This window comes from Microcaecilia unicolor, chromosome 1 (genome assembly GCF_901765095.1).
Source record: "Microcaecilia unicolor chromosome 1, aMicUni1.1, whole genome shotgun sequence".
Classification (NCBI taxonomy): domain Eukaryota; kingdom Metazoa; phylum Chordata; class Amphibia; order Gymnophiona; family Siphonopidae; genus Microcaecilia; species Microcaecilia unicolor.
In genome coordinates this window covers 256,153,173-256,174,183 of record NC_044031.1, presented here as the reverse complement: position 1 = coordinate 256,174,183, position 21,011 = coordinate 256,153,173, and the positions used below count along the sequence as shown (strand labels likewise).

General features: G+C 40.5%; 1 protein-coding gene across 3 annotated transcripts in view; it reads left to right on the top strand.

Moving 5' to 3' along the window:
- Positions 1 to 315: 315 nt before the first annotated feature.
- The window catches only part of NEK10 (NIMA related kinase 10), a 487,142-nt gene continuing 466,446 nt past the window's right edge, over positions 316 to 21,011 (top strand). For all 3 annotated transcript variants that reach the window (XM_030205786.1, XM_030205778.1, XM_030205768.1), the window contains exon 1: positions 316 to 364. The gene's annotated coding sequence lies outside the window, so the exon portion shown is untranslated. The remainder of the gene's footprint in view (positions 365 to 21,011) is intronic.

The following is a 21,011-nucleotide window of genomic DNA, read 5'->3' as shown; positions in this document are numbered from 1 at the left end:
AACTCACCTTGAACTATTACTGAAAAAAAAAAAACACCCCATGAACTAAATAAGTCCACAAGCCCTTCCCTTGTAAATAAAAGGGATGCGATGGCCTTTAAACTGACATGAAACATCTTGCTGAGCAAGTATAACAGGTATTGACATGCACTAGTTCTGTCCCCAAGTGTGACATTCTGTGGAATGCCCGGAACTCTGTGTGATGTCACCACATTCCCTCTTGTCTCCAGGCAACAGCTTGTGTACATTGTGTCCATGGTAACCAGCCTCACTGTGCACTTAGGGCTCAGTTAAGTATTTATAATCAAAAGTGCCATTCGATCGAAAACATCTGTTTTCCTCTGTTGTTACCTGAAAAAAAAATGTGAGTAAATGGAACAAAACTGATTAGGGAAAGCCTTTCTCTTCTCTCCCCACTGTGCCCCTTACCCCCCAGTGCTTTCTGAGGAATGTATAAACCAGGACTGGTTTAATGTGGCAGTTTGCATTGAAGGCTGGGAATTGATATGTGCAGCATCTGTTCAGCACATACTGATGCACTCTTGTGGGCATGACGATTGCACAGTAGCCCACCCCATGCCATTGTATGTACCACCTGTCCTTCCATGTGTTTTTGACGTACCTTTCAAGCACGTTCAGGTGGTGCAGATCTCTCTTTTTGAACTTCCTCACGTACAATATTAAGCTTTTATTTCTTGCTGTATAACTTTGCTGCTGGGGTAAGGAGTAGAAACGCCTGCCTTTTTCTAGTAGTAGTAGGATTAGGTTTTAAGGCTGGGGCTATAGGGTGGCACTGTTTAGGTCTGGTTGTAGGATAAGGGAGTCAGATGGCAGTATTTAGACCTCATTTGTGGAGGGAAGAAGTGCGGGAGGGGGGCAGGATTCCATTTGGATCCTACCTTATTTTGGGAAAGGATTGGACCTAATTTACTAAGGGTTTTCTTCCCATTCTGTGCTTACAGAAACATAAAAACAAATACGCATAGTGAATCATGCACACATCTTTTTGTTTCCAGAATGATAGTATTTGAAAACATTTTCTGAACAAGGAATGGTAGTTATTTCCGAGTTCAACTGTCTTTTGTGGATAGTAGCATGTTTATTGGAGTAGGAAGAGATGAATCAGATTTTATTGGGGAAATGAATATTCATGCTTGTGTTTAATTCAAATGTTGGCATTCGTGTATTGATTTTGAAGGGGAAGATAGGTTGTAGGCCAACAGTGATAGCAATAAACTCTATTTACATTTTATTTAAATTGCATGCAACATTTTCTTTGAGGGGGGGGGGGGGATGAATCGCAGTGCAGGTGGATTCCATTAATTTTAAATATTTCCTTGGATGAACTTTCAGAAATGTGGTAATGGATCAAAATCCAGTGGTTATATGAATAATTTTGTTAGGAAGGAGGTTGGGCCAGGGTTTTTCAATGAGTGTTATGAATCCTATTTGCATTCATTTATCCATGGACATGACTGTACTGGTTTATTATGCCTTAGAACTTTAACTGGCATACTTTTCTGTATGGTTGGTGTAAATGTAATAGGATCAAAGTTCTTTTGAGTTTACTATGGGAGTTTTAAATTATGCAGGGATAGATTAGGAAGTAACTATGGAGCCAGAGATCTTTGCCCCTGTGACAGCCTCCTTTTTCATCCTTGGAGATTCTGTTACCACTTAGAACAACCTGAGTCTATGACTGGATTACTGTAACCGACTGTTGGTTGGGTTACCACAAGAAATTGGTTACTGCACTTCATCTTATCCAAAAGACCAAGAAGCAATGTCTGCAGTTAATACAAAACTCAGCAGCCAGGTTATTAACTTTGTTTTGGTTTAGAGACCATATTTTACTTGTTCTATATGCCCTCTAGTGGTCTGGTTGCCAATTGCAATCAAGGTAAATTTCAAGTCCAGAATTTGGCTTTTAGGAGCCCTTTCACAGAGCGGCAGTAAGCCAAACGCGGGCTTACCGCTCACTCTTTCGGGACTGCCGCTGGCCCAACGAGGCCAGCGGAAGTAGTCCCCCCCCCCCCACCTGAGTGCATACCATTTCTGGGGGAAAAAGAAAACCCCTGGAAATGGCTTGCATGGTGGTAACCCGGCGGTAATTGGGCATCGCCGCACACAGTCTGGTTACTGTCGGGTTAGCACAGGAGCCCTTATTGCTACCTCATTGGATGGCGGTAAAGGCTCCCTGTTGTGTGGCAATGTGGTAAGAGTTCTCTTACCCTATGGCCATGTGTGGTGGGGCTTTTTTACCTGCTGCAGTAAAAAGGGCCCTGGCGCATGGGAAAAATGGCCCCCGCCGCCAGCGCAGGGCCCTTCTTCCCACAGCTTGGTAAAAGGATCCCTTAAAGCACTAAGGGGCTCTTTTACTAAAGGGTTGCCCTTTGCCAACCTGGAACTACCACCGGTCCAACGTAGGTTCTGCCGCTAGTTCCACCCCAGTGCATGCCATTTCTGACGCTAGCAGAAATATTTCAAAATATTTCCACAGAGGTTACGACTTGCCACCTCAATGCCCCTGAAATGGCTGTGCGGCAAGTGTGAATTTACTGGAAGACCATTTCATTTTTGGCTATTTTTACCCACTGCAGTAAAATGGACCCTGGTGCGTGACAAAAATGGCTGCCGCTGCTAGCACAGAGCCCCTTTTATCTAAGCTTAAAGGGCCCCTAAGAGGAATAATCCTAGAATACCTCAAGTCCTGTCTTCCTATGTGCACTCCTATTTCTGTCTTGATGCCAGATTGGCCAGGACTTAACCAGACGGCTGTGTTTAGCATCACATCACAGTTGTAGGATAAGTTGTTTGTCAAGGCATATATGCTTTATAATCAATTTTCATGAGTTGAAGAAAAGGGTAAAGACCTGGGTATTTGATCAGGAGTTTGATTGCTGATTAGGGAATATCATGCTTCTTTTCTTCTGTATGATTTTGCTAAGAGGGTTACTTGTTACCTCCCACTTTATATATCATGTTGAGTCTATGATTTTATGGTTGATTTGTATGGATGTATTTATTTTATATTATATTATATTGTTCTGTATATAATTAAGCTTGGTTTTATTATGAAATATTTTATTGGATGTAAATTTAACTAAATTATTATATTTATGTTTGTAATGTATAGGATTACAGTTTTGTATTTTGTTTTGCTGCTTAATTTACTGTAGCCACTTTGGGCAAGCTGGATCTTCTTTTTGTAATGTAAGATATTGGGTTAGGTTTACAGTTTGCTAATGCAAGCTGGGTTCTGTTTATTAAATTGTTTTGTTTATTGCTGTATTGTCAGTATGGTCTTGTTTTTTTGGTATGTTGTTATTTCAGATGTATTAAGGGAAACAAATCCCTCCTACCCACAAAAACTACCCTTCTATATTGCCATACCACCTGGCCAACTGACCCACCTCCTGTAACTATCCACATTGAATGAGAATGTCAGTCATCTAGATTAAGCTCTGAGTTACTTTCAGGATGAATGAAACTGAATAAAAGGGGACCTCCTATATCAAACATACACACACCTCTATCAACGCCTACACACTATAAAACAAAACAATGGTGTCTGTCCATGGGTCAGCCATCACCATTTTGAAGACAGAGTAGCAGTGGGGTGGGAGTGATGACAAATCCCTATAAAATACCTAATCTGTCTTTTCTTAAGGAAATGCACATAGCAAAATGTTTTAGGGGCCCATATACAAAGCAATGCTAAAAAGTGGCCTGCGCTATCCACAGTGCAAGTCTTTACCATGCGAAATAGCCAATTTTTCTATTCTGACAATAATGGCTGCACCTACGTTTTCCACTGCCTAGATCCATACATTGGTATACGCAGCATAAAAAGTTTTAATAAACTATAAACTAAACAATAAACTTCGTTTGGCTTTATTTTCTGATTTTTCCACTATATTCAGCTCATTTCACATATTTGCTTACATAAAACATTTTAAACTCATGTTAAGAACTTTATAATATGTGCAAATCAACTTAACATGGTACTTCATAGGTTAGCCTGCATTAAATCAATTTCGTGTACATGAGTTTTGAAGGTGCATTAAGAAATACATATCTCCCTTGGCATTTTCTGCAACTAATGCTATACCAATTTAAGAGTATGTATGTCTGATAGTGAATGCCTCCACTTGGCTATCTTTATGCTATCCAGGATGAGCACTTTATGATTATAGTTTAACTGCCTGTCCTTTCCTTACTAGACTACAGTAACTCTTTATATATTGGACTGACGATAAAGCAAATGACTAGGTTGCAAATGATTCAGAAGTCGGCAGTGAGGTTGATATTTCACAGATCAAGGTTTTGTTGGCTGATCTGTACTGGCTGCCGGTACATGTGAGAGCTTATTTTAAGAAACTGTGTATTCTTTAAAAATCCTTGTATGGATTTTGTTCTTCTGAGTTTTTAACTGAATTTTAGCTTTTTAAAGAATTTTGCTACTTCAAGGAAATGCAATTATTTTTGTTACATTTGTACCCCGCGCTTTCCCACTCATGGCAGGCTCCATGCGGCTTACATGGGGCAACCTTCAACAATTGTGGAATAAGTTACCAGCTCAGTTTCGTTTAATATCAGATCTTTTGGTCTTTCGGAAAGCTTTGAAAACTTTTATTTTTCTTAATTATAAAGAGTTGTAATTGTTTTTTATTTTAATTTGATTTTTGTACTGTGACATCCTGATTTAATGTATCAGTTCTTTCTTAAACTTTTTGTTACCTCGCCTTGAATTCATTCATTTTAAGATTTGGTGGGTTATAAGTCCTAGATAAAATAGCATAACATATTTATGTATTTTATATTGTAAATCGCTTTGTTGGACTGTACAGCTAGAGGTGCCTGGAGTTAGTTCAGATCGGAACTGGCACAGAATGGTGCTGGCATAGAGATGATTTGTGATTGAACACTTAGACATCAGGACCTGAACCCCTGAGCAAATAAACTATACTAACTCAGTCTGCAGTGATGTGAGATGTGAAAGGCAACAGCAACATATCAGTGCAATCAGATTTCTCAATTAACTTATAGGAAAGCGAGGCCTACTTTATATCAATGACATTATTGCTAAATACCCAGGAACCAATTTTTAGCTGGGTCTTGAGTGCCTGAAAACAGGTTAAAATAAAGTGGTTATCTTAAGCTCACTTTTAGCTGCAAACTATCCAGCTAAATTGAGACTGAAACTTCATCTAAATACAGCTTGCCATTTGCCATCATTACATGGGACCAAATCAGTCTAATCCTATTGCTAACAGAATGCAGCTTCAAGGCGAGGACAGGGCAGTCAGAATATGCTTCCTGCTATCCTCGACCTGTTATAGGTACAGTGGGGGAAATAAGTATTTGATCCCTTGCTGATTTTGTAAGTTTGCCCACTGACAAAGACATGAGCAGCCCATAATTGAAGGGTAGGTTATTGGTAACAGTGAGAGATAGCACATCACAAATTAAATCCGGAAAATCACATTGTGGAAAGTATATGAATTTATTTGCATTCTGCAGAGGGAAATAAGTATTTGATCCCCCACCAACCAGTAAGAGATCTGGCCCCTACAGACCAGGTAGATGCTCCAAATCAACTCGTTACCTGCATGACAGACAGCTGTCGGCAATGGTCACCTGTATGAAAGACACCTGTCCACAGACTCAGTGAATCAGTCAGACTCTAACCTCTACAAAATGGCCAAGAGCAAGGAGCTGTCTAAGGATGTCAGGGACAAGATCATACACCTGCACAAGGCTGGAATGGGCTACAAAACCATCAGTAAGACGCTGGGCGAGAAGGAGACAACTGTTGGTGCCATAGTAAGAAAATGGAAGAAGTACAAAATGACTGTCAATCGACAAAGATCTGGGGCTCCACGCAAAATCTCACCTCGTGGGGTATCCTTGATCATGAGGAAGGTTAGAAATCAGCCTACAACTACAAGGGGGGAACTTGTCAATGATCTCAAGGCAGCTGGGACCACTGTCACCACGAAAACCATTGGTAACACATTACGACATAACGGATTGCAATCCTGCAGTGCCCGCAAGGTCCCCCTGCTCCGGAAGGCACATGTGACGGCCCGTCTGAAGTTTGCCAGTGAACACCTGGATGATGCCGAGAGTGATTGGGAGAAGGTGCTGTGGTCAGATGAGACAAAAATTGAGCTCTTTGGCATGAACTCAACTCGCCGTGTTTGGAGGAAGAGAAATGCTGCCTATGACCCAAAGAACACCGTCCCCACTGTCAAGCATGGAGGTGGAAATGTTATGTTTTGGGGGTGTTTCTCTGCTAAGGGCACAGGACTACTTCACCGCATCAATGGGAGAATGGATGGGGCCATGTACCGTACAATTCTGAGTGACAACCTCCTTCCCTCCGCCAGGGCCTTAAAAATGGGTCGTGGCTGGGTCTTCCAGCACGACAATGACCCAAAACATACAGCCAAGGCAACAAAGGAGTGGCTCAGGAAGAAGCACATTAGGGTCATGGAGTGGCCTAGCCAGTCACCAGACCTTAATCCCATTGAAAACTTATGGAGGGAGCTGAAGCTGCGAGTTGCCAAGCGACAGCCCAGAACTCTTAATGATTTAGAGATGATCTGCAAAGAGGAGTGGACCAAAATTCCTCCTGACATGTGTGCAAACCTCATCATCAACTACAGAAGACGTCTGACCGCTGTGCTTGCCAACAAGGGTTTTGCCACCAAGTATTAGGTCTTGTTTGCCAGAGGGATTAAATACTTATTTCCCTCTGCAGAATGCAAATAAATTCATATACTTTCCACAATGTGATTTTCCGGATTTAATTTGTGATGTGCTATCTCTCACTGTTACCAATAACCTACCCTTCAATTATGGGCTGCTCATGTCTTTGTCAGTGGGCAAACTTACAAAATCAGCAAGGGATCAAATACTTATTTCCCCCACTGTATGTAACTTTGCTTTCTCCAAAGACAAATGGGATGTGATATTCTAATTGATGAGAATCCTAAGCTACCAGGATGTCCATAACAAAAAAAGGGGAAAATGGGGTCTCTGACATGCAAGGCCCTGAAATAACCAGAAAGAAATAAATACAACTTTTTTTTTTTTGGACCGACTGGAACTGAAAAAAAAAGGGGTTTGGAGGGGTGGGGGGTGGATGGATTTGGATTTTAGAGCCTAAATAAATTCTGAAGACTTTCTGACCAAATTGAAAGCAGCATCGGGAATCCTGTTCTAGACAATAGTGAGATGTATGGACTGAGATTTGTTACAGCTCTGAAAATCTCAATGGTTTCCGATCTCAGATGGGCTACTGATGCCGCTATGTCTCATAGGCAATTTCTCCAAATGGGTTAGTTTTACACATACCATGACAGGAATGAACCTTACTCCTAAGCCCTAGGGCACGTGGAGTATGATCTCAGTCTCAAATTTATTGCTAATGCTTGCCATAGTATTCGCATTGTGCCAAAGAGCCTTGATATAACTCTCCAGTCAGCCCAGTCTGGGCATAAGCAAAGGAGATACAGTGTGTTAACCAATTCGAGAGTGCATGTACTGATGGCAGCCCTCATCCTGTTGGGGTCAAAAGAAACAAAAAGGTGGGTGGACTTTCTATGGGCTTTAGGCCAAGACTCTCTTGCAGTCCAGAATGTGCAGTGCGCTTTCACCTTTATGGGCATGTAGCCTTGGGAAGAATGTTGGCAGGACAACTGACTTGTTATGATGGAACTCTGACACTACCTTAGGAAAAACTTAGGATGTGTGTGTGAAACCACTCTGCTGTTGTAAAACTTTGTATAAGGTGGATCAGCTAATAAGGCCTGGAGTTCACTGATCCTGTGGGCTGAAGTGATTGCCATAAAAAAAAAAAGCCTTCCATGTCAGGTACCTCAGTGAGCAGGTATCTAGTAGCTCAAAAGGAACTTTCATTGGCTGGGTGAGGACAACATTGAGATCCAATGACACTGTGGAGCTTGCCCCTTGTGAAGTGAAAAACTAAAGGCTGAGCAGAGATGGGCTTACGCTCTATATGGTGATGATAAGCTCCAGTCGCACTGAGGTGAAACATTACCAAGTTGGTCTTCAGACCTGACTCTGATAGGTATAGAAGCTGTTCAAAACATTTATGTGTAGGACAGGAAAAAGGATCTTAGGCTTTGCCCTTACATAAGATGGCAAACCACTTCCACTTGAAACTATATGATCTAGTAGAATCTCTCCTGGAAGCAAGTAGAGCTCAAGAGACATCTTTGGGTAGATTCAAGGAGTTCACTTCTAGCCTCTTAACAGCCAAACAAGGCTGGGTTAGAAACATAGAAACATGACGGATCCCTTGTTTTGAGTGATGAAAGTTGGAAAGCATTTCAATCTCCACAGATCTTTGGAGATTAGCTCCAGAAGTAGAGGAAATTGTATCTGCCAGTATGGAGTGATGGGTATCATGATTCCCAGTCCTGCTTGAGTTTTAAGAGGATTTTTGTTATGAAAGGCATGGGAGGATACTCATACAGAAGACCCATCCTCCAACCTAGGAGAAAGGTGTCCGAAGCTAGTTTGCTGTGTGATCCCAGTCTGGAGCAGAACTGACAGGCTTTGTTATTGAGGTGAGTGGCAAAAAGATCTATTGAGGGGGTTCCCCACACTTGAAAGATCTTCTGGGTAATGCCCATATTAAGGGATCACTAGTGCAATTGCTTTACCTGACTCAGCCTAGATGGTTCTTTTTCCATGCCAGATAAGTGGTGAGGTGCAAACCCCTTCCTCCTTGGTTGTGGATATAGTACATTACAACCTGGTTGTCTGGATAAAAACAGTTTGGTTTTTTCAGATGGTCTCTGACAGCCTTTATCACATTCCAGATAGCTCTTAGCTCCAGGCAATTGATTTGGTATTGTATCTCTTGAGTAGACCACTAACCCTGGATGTGGAGTCCATCAACATGAGCTCCCCACCCTAGGATGGTTCAATTTGATTAGTGTCTTGTGGAACTGGGGAATTAGGAATGGTAGTCCCTTGACCAAATTGCTGTGAATTAGCAACCAAGCCAGACACTGCCTGAGGGAAGACATGACTGTGATGACAACCTGAAGGTTCACTATGGCCTGAGAGCACTAGAAAGACAGGGTCCATTGAGCTGTCCTCAAATTGAGGTGTGCTATGGGAATGACATGCACAGTGGAGGCTATTTGACCTAACATTCTCAACATTTGCCAAGTGAATATTTGCTGGCTCCGATGAACCTCACAAACCACCGCAGTGAGAGCCTCAGTTCATTGAGTTGGCAGGAAAACATTTGCTCAAATCGAGCCTAGAAAGGCTCCTATGAACTCCAACTTCTGGTTCAGGTTGAATTGGGACTTACTAACCCTAATAGCTCTGGCACCCAAAGGTTCTGTGCTTTGAATTTTTTTTTTGCACCTTTCTCTGATATGCTCTTGACCAGCCAATTATCTAGATAGGAAAACATGTACACTCCCAAGTCAGTGTAACAATGCTGTGAATACTGCTAGAAGACATTTTAATGTAGGCATCCAGGATGATGCCGTGCAGAGTGCGAATTCTTTAAACAGCAGATCCACGTTCTAGTCTTGATTATTGTAATGTAATTCATGCTGGCCTACAATCTCTCCCAAAATACTGCTGCCCAATTCCTTTGCTGTGTTCATAGATATGACCATGTTTCCCCTCTCTTTCATCAATTCAACTGATAATACACATGATATGTTTATCCTTCTTACTATCACCCAATTGTAATACCCAATGGCAATCAGCATTATAAGCTCTTCTAAATGTTTTCTTTATCACTCTATTGGGGTATCTTCGTTTATGAAAACAATCAGACATCTGACCGATATGAACTAAAAAGATACCTTGCTTGACACAAATGCTTGACCCTTAGAAATTGACTATCAGGTATACCATCTTCTAATTTACGAGGGTGGAAGCTCCAATAATGGTGTTTCTGTTTGTTTGCGATAACTTTGAGTAGTAAACCTGACTGATGCTACTGTAATATGAATATCTAAAAAGCCTACACTAGAGGGTCCCTATCTTCCATCTAAATGAATTGAATATTAGGATCACACATATTTAGCTGATGGCAAAATTGCTCCATGTCCTGACTTCCGCACCAAATAAAAATATGTCATCAATGTAGCACTTCCACAGCGCTACCTGAGATGCATACACATGTTGTTCTTCATACCTATTAATATAAATGCACGCTACTGTGGGGGCTACCATAGCCCCCATGGCAACTCTCTTAATCTGAAGAAAAAAACTGTCTTCAAATACAAAAAAATTTTCAAAATCAAAAAGAGGCCAGGTGATTCAACAGTTCAGTCTTCTCAGCTAACATGATCAATTGTTCTAACTCTGAATGCACAATGGTTAGGGCCTGCGGCCTGTGGAACATTTGTGTATAATGCTGTGACAACCATAGTAATGAGTGTATACACTTGATTTAGATCTATTGTCTCCTGCAAGATCTGTAACAAATGTGCAGAATCTTGCACGTACAATTGTGCCAGCTTCACGTGGGGGCTGAGATGGTGATCCAATAAAGATCCCTGGCCCGACACTATGGGATGACCCGGGGGATTATTCAGTTTTGTGAATCTTAGGGGCAAAATAGACAATGGGGAAAACAGGATTCCTCATATGAAGATACTGATATTGTTTTCCAGTCAATAATCCATGCTCCATGCTCTTTGCTTGATACAACATTAGAGCAATTTGGTCATAAATATCACTTGAAGGATCCTCAGTTCCCTGTAATATTGTTCATCAAATAATTGCCTATTGACTTCACATACATATTGTTGCCTGACCTGGATCACCACTCCCCCTCCCTTGTTTGTGTGCAATACCACCATTTGTGTCTGTGTAGAGATAGATTTGCATACAGTGGAGGCAGTGCATGCAAATCTCTCATGAATATTAACTGTGGGTATCCTGAAAACCTGACTGGCTGGGGTGCCTCCAGGATCAGGTTTGGAAACCATTGGAACAGCAATTAAGGGCAGTTATGTGCATAACTGCTAATTGGTTCCAATTAGTGCCAATTAATGCCATTTAACTCCAATTAACCAATTGTTGAATTAATTTGTGTTCAAACTGACCTTACACAAGATATAGAAGAAGGAAAACACTGCAATCACAATGGAAAAAGCTGAAGACATGAGCAGTGTGGGTGAAAGCAAATACACACCTACACTGCTCTGCAGAAAGAGCGAGACTGATCTGGTTCCTCCCACGCAGTGACAGCAGGCGGGAAGACACATGCATGTATGGTGAGCTGCTTTCAAACACTTCAGGAATGGTCATTGGGGAGTGATTCTGATGCTGGGCTCTGTTGGATGATGTCATCCATCAGACAAAATATCGCATTCTGCTTGTCCTTGGAGAATAAAATTTCACATGTAGTTTTACATCTGCAATATTGCATTCCCTTTAATAGTTAATGAGTTGCTGTGTTGCAGAATCTTGCAAAGCATGTTATGAACTATGTGAAATTTTTTTCTGTAGACATATTTGCATATAAATTCCTGTTAATAAATATTGTGCACTGCTTTGCAAATTTTGTGTGATGTTTTGCTGAGGTTACTAAATTGTCCATGTTAAAATGGTACATTAAATTATGAAAATGTTAAGCAGTTTGCATAGCTTTGTGGCAGTTGACTTTGGCTGCACATGATTAAGAATATAATATAACCCAGAGTTGGCTGCAGTTCTCCACTGCTAAGTCAAAGGCTGAACATTGTAGATTTATTTACCTATTTGCAAATATGTTTTCAGAATCAGTTTTGTTAAATTCACAAGGTTTCTTCTGGGCAACTTTAAGAAACCTCACATCAACAAAGTGTTATCTATGATAGTCAGTTTTAAATTAATAAACCATTGGGTTCTTTCACTAAGGTACATTAAACAGCTAGAGTGAGTGTTATTATGCAGTAACCATAAACGTGGACCCATTGTAATAGCTACCACACATTAAAACAGCCAGCTCGGTAAAAGACCTTCTCTAGTTGCTTAACACAGGAATGGGCAGGTTGTTAGATGGTAAAGCATCAGTGTTACACACTAATTGTCATGATGCTGACAGTGTGCCACAGTTAATGCCGTCTCTAGAAGTGCTGGCAAGTAGAGCTGCTCTACGGGCAGTCTGTTAGGGCCACCACTAGTTAAAGTTAAAATAAAAGTTAAGAGCTATGATGGTTGGGTTGCCACCCCTCACGATCCTCTCCCGATCTTTCCCCCTTCTCTATACCAAGAACTTCAGTATCCACCTCCAGAACAGTTCTCCTCGTCCCCAAAGCAGAAACCTCCTCCAAGCAGAACTCACCCCAGGAGAACCCTCCCCTGTACAGAATGTCCCCCCAGCAGCTCCCCCCTCCCCCCCAGCAAAACCACTCACACATTGGATTCCCTGGTAATATAGTGAGCATAGAGCAAGAGAGGTCCCCCTCCACTGTTGTCTCATGTAGCTCTGAGTTTCAAAATTTTGATTACATGGAGTCCAACCTTATATGACATCTATCATGTCTTCAAAGTTCTATATTTTATGGCATTTGTTCTTTCCACAGTTTAAGAGGTGATGTCGTCACATTGAGTCTGGCTTTTTATAGTGGCTCTTATGTTGTTTGGTTCATTTACTTCGATTTAATGGAGGTCAGTTTCTGGGCATTTTAGTTTTAAGTCTTTGTGTGTTTTTTACTCTTGACTCTTCACTTTAGTCATTAGTGTAAACTAATGTTTTTCTGCATTGATTTATCCCACTCTGACACACTAAATAGTGTATCAGGTGCCTTTCCATTCATTATCTGCTATTCAGCATATTTTTGTTTCACATTTATCTACTACACAATGAATTGATATATTGCATTCCCCTCTTTTTTAACTTATTAATGAGCATATATCTTTGGTGAGGTTCACCCAGATGATGTCATTTGATTGGCAGATAACGATATAACCTATGATTGTTCATTTTTAAAATTTTTATTTTAAGATTTTATTACAGGAAGTACAAATTGACATATTTAAACAAGTAACTATGATTTGAATACTATGACTTTAGCGCGGTCTTCAGCCGTGCACTTTGACCTCAGTAGCACGGATATTACGCACAGGATTGACGGTGGCTTTTCTTTAACGTCTTTGAGCTATGAGGGTGGACCTGGATCTTATGTGTAAGTTGGTTTTTACTTGATCTTGCTTGATCTTTTTTGAAATGCAGTGTTTTTAGATCTACTTTAGATAATTTTGTATACATTAGAATAGGTTTAATACTGATTTTGGAACTTTATACTTTCCTTGATATGAACCTCTATGATAAATGGACATACATCTTGAACGTATCTTATACCATAGACGTAATTGATTGGCGTATAAGGAATTTTTCAAGCATTCAATTCTTTAAGCATTGTATTAAGACCATATTATACGGACTACAAATTAACTTATGTATATGACTAATTATAGTTTTAGATTCTAGCACGTATACCGTATACCAGGTTGTAGATAGTAGAAGAGTAAGTGGATTCTGTGCTTTGTTTTATATCTTTGTACTTTCTTCAATATAGATCCACATTCATTCGAATTGCTATTTTGTTGGTTTTCAATTTTGTGCCTGAGAAGATATTCATCATTATATTTTTTTCAACATACTTGAGTTTGACTCTTTATTCACTTTGTTCACTTTTTTGTTCCATTTGTTACTTTTGATTCTATTTATGTTCAATTTTAATTTTTTTAAATTATTTTTTTTTTATGTTTTTTTTATTCTTTACTTTTCACTTGTATATTTTTTCTTTTGTAGTAGAAGCCACTGGCTGGGACATATTTGTGCATTGATAACAAAGAATATCTAATAGGTGGGTGTCCATTCCCCTATCATATCAATACATACTCTCCTGAAGTGGTTGATAGATTACAATATGCATAGATTTCATTACCCACTATATATTTTATTATATTCCTTTATTATTAGATGTATGATGAACTAAAATATGTTTCTTTATTTATCACTTGTTATTTCTTATGAGTATACCACAAATTTTACATGTAATACTGATGACTGTTATTCTTCAACATGCTTGATAGATTTTATCATTGTTTTTATATGTTATGGATAATACATTATAATATGATTTATACAATTTGTATGTAATATGATTATTATTTATTTTGGTTGGTGGACCTTTCAAAAATCTAGATATGATTTTTAATATTTAAATTTAAATTTTGATATTTATTTTTGTAATTATTTTAAAAATATAATTGTATACTAATTATATGTTGGTTTATTTATATGATCCACATATTCAATTATGTTACGTGTACATACATATATATGTGTAACACTTTATTCTATTATCATGGTGTCGTTTTAATATTATGTTTTATTATCATGGTGTTAATGTGTTATCAGCCGAGTCTTTGATTTTGGTTTTTATATAATTTGCCTTTTTATTTAATGTGCTATATTGATTTTATTATTATTGTTTTATTTATTTTGTAGCCCCTGATGCAGCCCTGTTGGGCGAAACATGGCCTGTGTCGGGCATGTTTTTTTAGATGATATTCTTTCAATAAAGCTTAACATTGACATTCACACTTCAGGCAGCCCTTAACACATACTTAAATTTTTTTAAATAATTCAAACAACAATTTCTTTTTTGGAATAAAATTTGGCTGCAGCTTTATTTCCAAATATTAATAAATTCATTTACTTAACATCAACTTAGTAACATATAATTTTCCACCAGGTTAACTTCAGAATGCGGTTAATAATGTTAAGCCCTTCGGTAACGAACTGGCTCACTTTCTCCCCACTTCACAGTGTGATTAATAATAATGTTAAGCCCTTCGGTAACGAACTGGCTCACTTTCTTCCCCCCTTACCCCCCTCCCCCCAGGTGACTTACGGTACCGTCAAGCCACCTCTTACTCATGGCGGTTCTGCCCACGAGTTCATTTCCATTTCATATATTTCATACAATTCCTTTAACCGCTTCTGGTGCCTCTTAAACCCCTCATCCAGGCCACAAGCGGTGACAGACTCCATCTTGTCACCGCTCCCCCATAACCAAAGCTGCCGCCAAATCCTTCTTTAAGCAATCCTCCAACAAATCTTGGAGTGCACTCAAAAAGATATCAGTTCCAATATCGGACAGATGAACTCCATCCTGCCTATACAAACCTGCACAATCTGACGAGATCAAATCATGTGCTAACACCAAACCCCCCATTCTCCCCATAAATTTTGACACTTCCCATGGCGCATCAAACCCCATCGCCACCCGCAGATGCCAGTAGTAACGTTGTCCGGTCGCTGCTGCTTCTCCTGTTGAGCAGCAGCAGCCGCTACAAAAAGAAAAGAAGTGATAAATGTTTTTAAACCCAGCCCAAATCTTTCGCAAATGCTCGAGTCTTACAACGCAGTCTTTGCAGCCTCTCCTCCTCTCGCCTCCACGTCACTGCCCCTGAAGTAAGACCCCGGAGGAGCGCAGAGACGTGACAGGCGAGAGGAGGAGTGGCTGCAGAGACTGCATTGTAAGATGGCTGGAGGCGGGGCAGAGGAGAGGGAGGTAGGGAGGTAGGGAGGGGGTCCTGAGACCAGACAGGTTGGGGTGGGGAGGGGGGCCCTGCGAGAGGGGGGGTGGGGGCTCACACTCACTCACTCACTGTCTCTCACATACACTCTCTCTGACACACTCCCTGTCTATCTATCACACTCTATCTCTCTGTCACACACACACACAGTATCACACACACAGACACTCTGTCTCTCACACACTCTCTCTCACACAAACACAAACACACACAAACACAAACACACACACGCGGTCTCTGTCTCTCTCTCATTCTCTCTATGACACACACACTTCATCTCTCACACACATTCTCTCTCAAACATACACACTCCGAGGAAAACCTTGCTAGCGCCCGTTTCATTTGTGTCAGAAACGGGCCTTTTTTACTAGTTAGTTATAAAAGAATGGTTCAGGCTTGTATAGGCCTCAGACCAGAAAAAGGTGAGATAGCAGGAAAATACCCCTACATGGCATTTTGTTCTCAGCCAAGGTGCCAGGCATGCAGTGGGACAAACCAGTGAGTGAGGGACAGGATAGGGAAGGGAAGCTAAGTTTCCAGTTCCTTGAGGGGCTGAGGAAGCCTAAGCTATGGCGCATAGGTGCCATTTTAAAAAATATCTTCTTGGGGGAGCAACTGCTCCCCCTGTGCCCCCCTAGCTATACCTCTGATCTGGATCATCACAGAGGTTTACTTTGGTAGCATCATTTTTTTTTAACATGACTTAAGTACTGTTATGAAACTTTTTTTCCATAAACAAAAGACTTTATTTCATGGGCATAAGGTATGGATTTACCTGGGTGTGATGAAAGCCACACAAGAGCATAGGAAAGCTTTCCTTGCTTTCAGACAAGAAACTCTTAACCTGAGTTCAACATTTAAATTGGTGTATCCCTGTAAATGTTTGGTACAGTTTGGGGGCACCAAGTATGTCCCCCACCCCAGAACAAATGAAGGCCTTTCTGGATCGCAAGAAGATTACTTAAAATCTGACTGGCTAATCTATTTGGACTGCAGTGGTGTTAGGTCTTATTATTGTTTGTTTGATTCTTAATATTGGGGTTTCCTTCTTCCATTTTCTGGTATCACTCTCCCCCCCCCCCCCCCCCCCTCAGTTTGTATTTTGGTCTAAGGAAGACTTACTTTTTTCATTTTTGAATGATTATGTATTTTCCTTTTTATTGCTTGTCTGATTTTGCTGTAACAAGTGGATATTTGTGTGTTATAGTTTGTAATCTAATAAATTGAAAATAATAAAAGAACAGTGGCATACAGCGCTAATTTAAGCACAATGAGCATATATAGCTGCTTGAGGTTTTATTAAGGGAAAGGTATTCTGTGCCTGCGCATAGCTCCAAGCAGAAGCATATCAGGCACTAACAGCTCAATGATCAAAAGTAAATGCGGACACTAGAGGCCACTAGCATTGGACTAGCGCCTGCATTTACACAGCGCCCATGATCAGAGGGCATTGGGCATAAGCGTGCAGGGAAAATCGCAGAGATCATTTAAATTATATTTAAATGAGCTCTCTAGTATTCTGCCCATATGATCAGAGCACTGCACTCTGATTGTACGGGACGAATAGCACCTTAACCCTACAGCAGCTTGGAGAAACTCCCTTATATGGTAGGGAAACCTCACCACTATTTTGGGGGCGGTGCTGGAAAAGGAGGGAGTGCTACTCCCTCCTCCATCACATAAGGAGGTATGGGAGGGGAGGGGGCTGCTAGACTACCAGGGCAGGTGGGGGGTGTAGCCCACTGGGCCATGGGGTGGGTGGGTTTAGGGGTGCTAGAGATCCCATGCCCTTTTGTCGGGGGGGAGGGGGGTTAGGGAGGCTGGAGGTCCACTGGGGGGCGGGGAAGGATGGGGTCTTGGAAGGCACTAGGCCACCAGGGCCTTGCTTTTGGGAGAGGGTCCGGGGAGTCCCATGGACCTCCATCTCCTGTGTTTTAGAGGTCTGGGATTTTTACAGCCAGGATCTCTCAAACAAGTGGGAGAGGATTGTGCCTGAGTACATGCCCAAGCACAATCCTCCCACACTTTTCACCAAATGATCAACGCTAATAATGTGCCTAAATTAGCATTGATCATTGGGGAGTTAATTCTCTGCGTTGTTCCAGCGCTATTTTTAGGGCACTGTTTTGGAACAGCATGGGGAACTGATTATTGGAGCTTCAGAAACTGCAAAACTGATCATCCAGTGCCTCCTCTCAAAAACCAAGCTCCGGTGCTTATTCAATCACTCACTCCACACAACATGGATAAAGTGTTTCCTGCTAGACTGGATATGTACAGATAGCATGAATGAAAGGCAAAGGCATTACAGTACAGAGGTTAAGATTACTTTCTTTCTAATGCAGAAGTAAAGTCTGCCTTGTTTTTACTGCACATTTCTGCTTATATGTAGTTTTTCAAAAAACTTCAGTGCATTATGCATCTCATAAACTTATTACATTGGAAGTAAACAGATCTGTGCTACAATTTTAAGAGCACTTTTATTACATTGGGTTGATATAGAATCTTTTGCAAAGTCTACCGTTAGCTTCTCTATTTATCTAGCAAATAGGGTGTGGAAAAGTGCATACACGTAAAAAAAAAAATCAAACTACTAAAATAAAGCTGTAAGTTTTTGGAGACAGATACTTTTTTGTTTATTATTCCAATTTCTTCTGAGAACTATGATAGAGATTTTTTTTTAATTTTATAATTTTCACAGAAACTCACATATATTCAAATGAGACTTATAAACAGAAAAGGTTCTGCTTGCTCAGCAGTGTTCAGTTCAATTAAACACTTGAGGATTAATTTTATCATTTTATTCCATGGGTGATCCCTGTTTTACCTGCAGAAAAGGTTCCTGGAGTTCTTGCCCTAACAGCAGCATTAAGTACCCTGCATCAAACTATCAGATCTGATACATATAAGCTTGTCTCTGACAACACTTGGTTTATTTCCTGACACATGATTTTCTGCTCTGCAGATAGTCTCACAATTCTCCTGTCTGCCTTGGGAGTTGTAACCTGTTTCTTCCTCTGCCTTCCTGAGTTGCACTGCTTCCAATCACCTGAAAACATGTTTACAACTTTTGAACTCTGGAAACTGTGACTCCATGGCATGTTTTCTGAATAATCTTGTGGAAACTATAGCCCTCATTTCTCAAAGCAATTGCTGGAGCTCTCTTCTTAGGCAACCACTCAATCCTTTTTGTAGCCCACATCTTATAAAGAACAAAATCATTTGCTGAAATTATAGAATAAAAATAGCTTATATATAATATTTAAAAATATTTAAATATAAATCACTAAAGGGTCATTTTACAAAACAGCGATAAGCCCAATGTGGGCTTACTGCTCACTAAAAGGGAAGTACTGCTGGGCAGCAGTAGTAGTTCCTTTCCCAGTGCACGCCATTTCTGGCACTGCAAAAATATTTACATTTTTGTAGTACCGGTATGTACCTAGTGGTAATTGGACAGTGCTGCTTGCTGCCAAGTTACTGCCGGGTTAGCGCTCCCCCCTGAAATGGCTGCTCGGCAAGTGGTTCACTTGCCGCATGGCCATTTCTTTAAGAAAAGGGAAACCTGCCTTTTACCCGCTGTGGTAAAAGGGGGCCTTGGTGCACATCAAAAGCATGTGCCAATGCCAGCGCAGATCCACTTTTGATGCAACTTAGTAAAAGGACCCCTAAGGTGACTGTCGGAAAGTCAGCACTAGTGGGGTTGGGAATATCTCTTTCAGTAATTCATCCTCCTGGAGTAGTGGCTGTAGATCTTTTATGATTCTTCTCATTTTTTTCTAGCTTTGGATTGTATGTCACTACAAGAGGGATTCTCTCTGTGGCTTTCTTCAGAGCTAGAAAAATTGAGAAGAATCATAAAAAATCTATAGCCACTACTCCAGGAGGATGAATTACTGAAAGAGATATTCCCAGCCCCACAAGTGCTGGCCTTCTGATAGCCACCTAATTTGATACAGAAATTAGTGAAAAGCAAACTCCCAATACAAGCTCAAAAGAAGAGAATGGCACACGTCCCTGCAATATGCTTAGCTGGAAACTGTGCCAACAAATCTCACAGGATCCTACAATCACTCACATGGGAAAAACATTCAGCATAAAGGGATCATTTACATGCTCATCCTCAAATGTAGTATATATAATTTAATGAAAAAGTGTGAAGAAGGGTGCTATATTGGAGAAAAGTCATATGTTAAAGATGAGGCTGAATTTACACAGATTTAATATTAAACATTCCAGTACCAACCAGGATGCCACCCCTGTGGGATAGCACTTCACAAAATCAGAACTACTACTACTACTTATAATTTCTATAGCGCTACTAGATGAATGCAGCGTTGTACACTGGCTATGAAGAGACAGTCCCTGCTCGACAGAGCTTACAATCTAATTAGGACAGACAAACAGGACAAATAAGGGATAAGGGAATTACTAAGGTGGTGTACTGCTATGGATTTACAGCCTGTCTCACTGACATAGACTACTCAATAATTACTGTGGATTCTTTTGGATTCATATTAGATAAATGAAACCTTTATTAGAGGTGCTAAAATCTATAATGATTAAGATTTATTTATTACATTTGTATCCCACGCTTTCCCACACATGGCAGGCTCAATGCGGCTTACATAGTAACAATATAAAGAATTACAAAGTTGTAAGAAGAATATACAGTTTATAGTAAACGCAAAATTAATGGGGTTAACGGATAAGTAAATTGAGCATAGGAGGGATTGGGTGCAGAAGGAAATGAGCGTTGGGAGGTAGGCGTAGGAAGATGGAGAGGAATGGATATGTGGTAGCAAAAAGGATAATGAGAAACATGGTCAATGTATAACAATTGTCAATAAGAATCTTGTGGGCAAGCTTTGGTTAGGTTGAATCGTTAGGATAGGCTATCTTGAAGAGATGGGTCTTCAGAGATTTTCTGAAGGGCAAAAGGCCGTTAATGGTACGGATAGGTCTTGGTAGAGCATTCCAAAGCTGGCTGCTTGACAAGGAAAAATTGGATGCGTAGAAGGATTTGTACTTAATACCTTTGCAGTTGGGGAGGTGCAGATTAAGGTAAGTACGGGAAGACGTCAAACTGTTCCTGGTTGGGAGGTCGATAAGGTGATTCATGTAGGTGGGAGCTTCTCTGTGTAATATCTTGTAAATCATTGTGTGGACAAAAAGATAGACAATGATTAGCTATATATACACAATGATTAGCTATATAAACAATCATTACATCACTGGTCCTTACATCATCCAGGCTCTTATCATCAGCTGGGGAGTCCTGTTACAGCGAAAGCCAGGAGCTTTTTAGACCAGGAACAAGTCCTCTGTGCAGTACGTATGTTACTCACAGATGAGCTCCCAATTTCACTGAAAGAAACTCCCCTTTTTATTAGGCTCAGTAC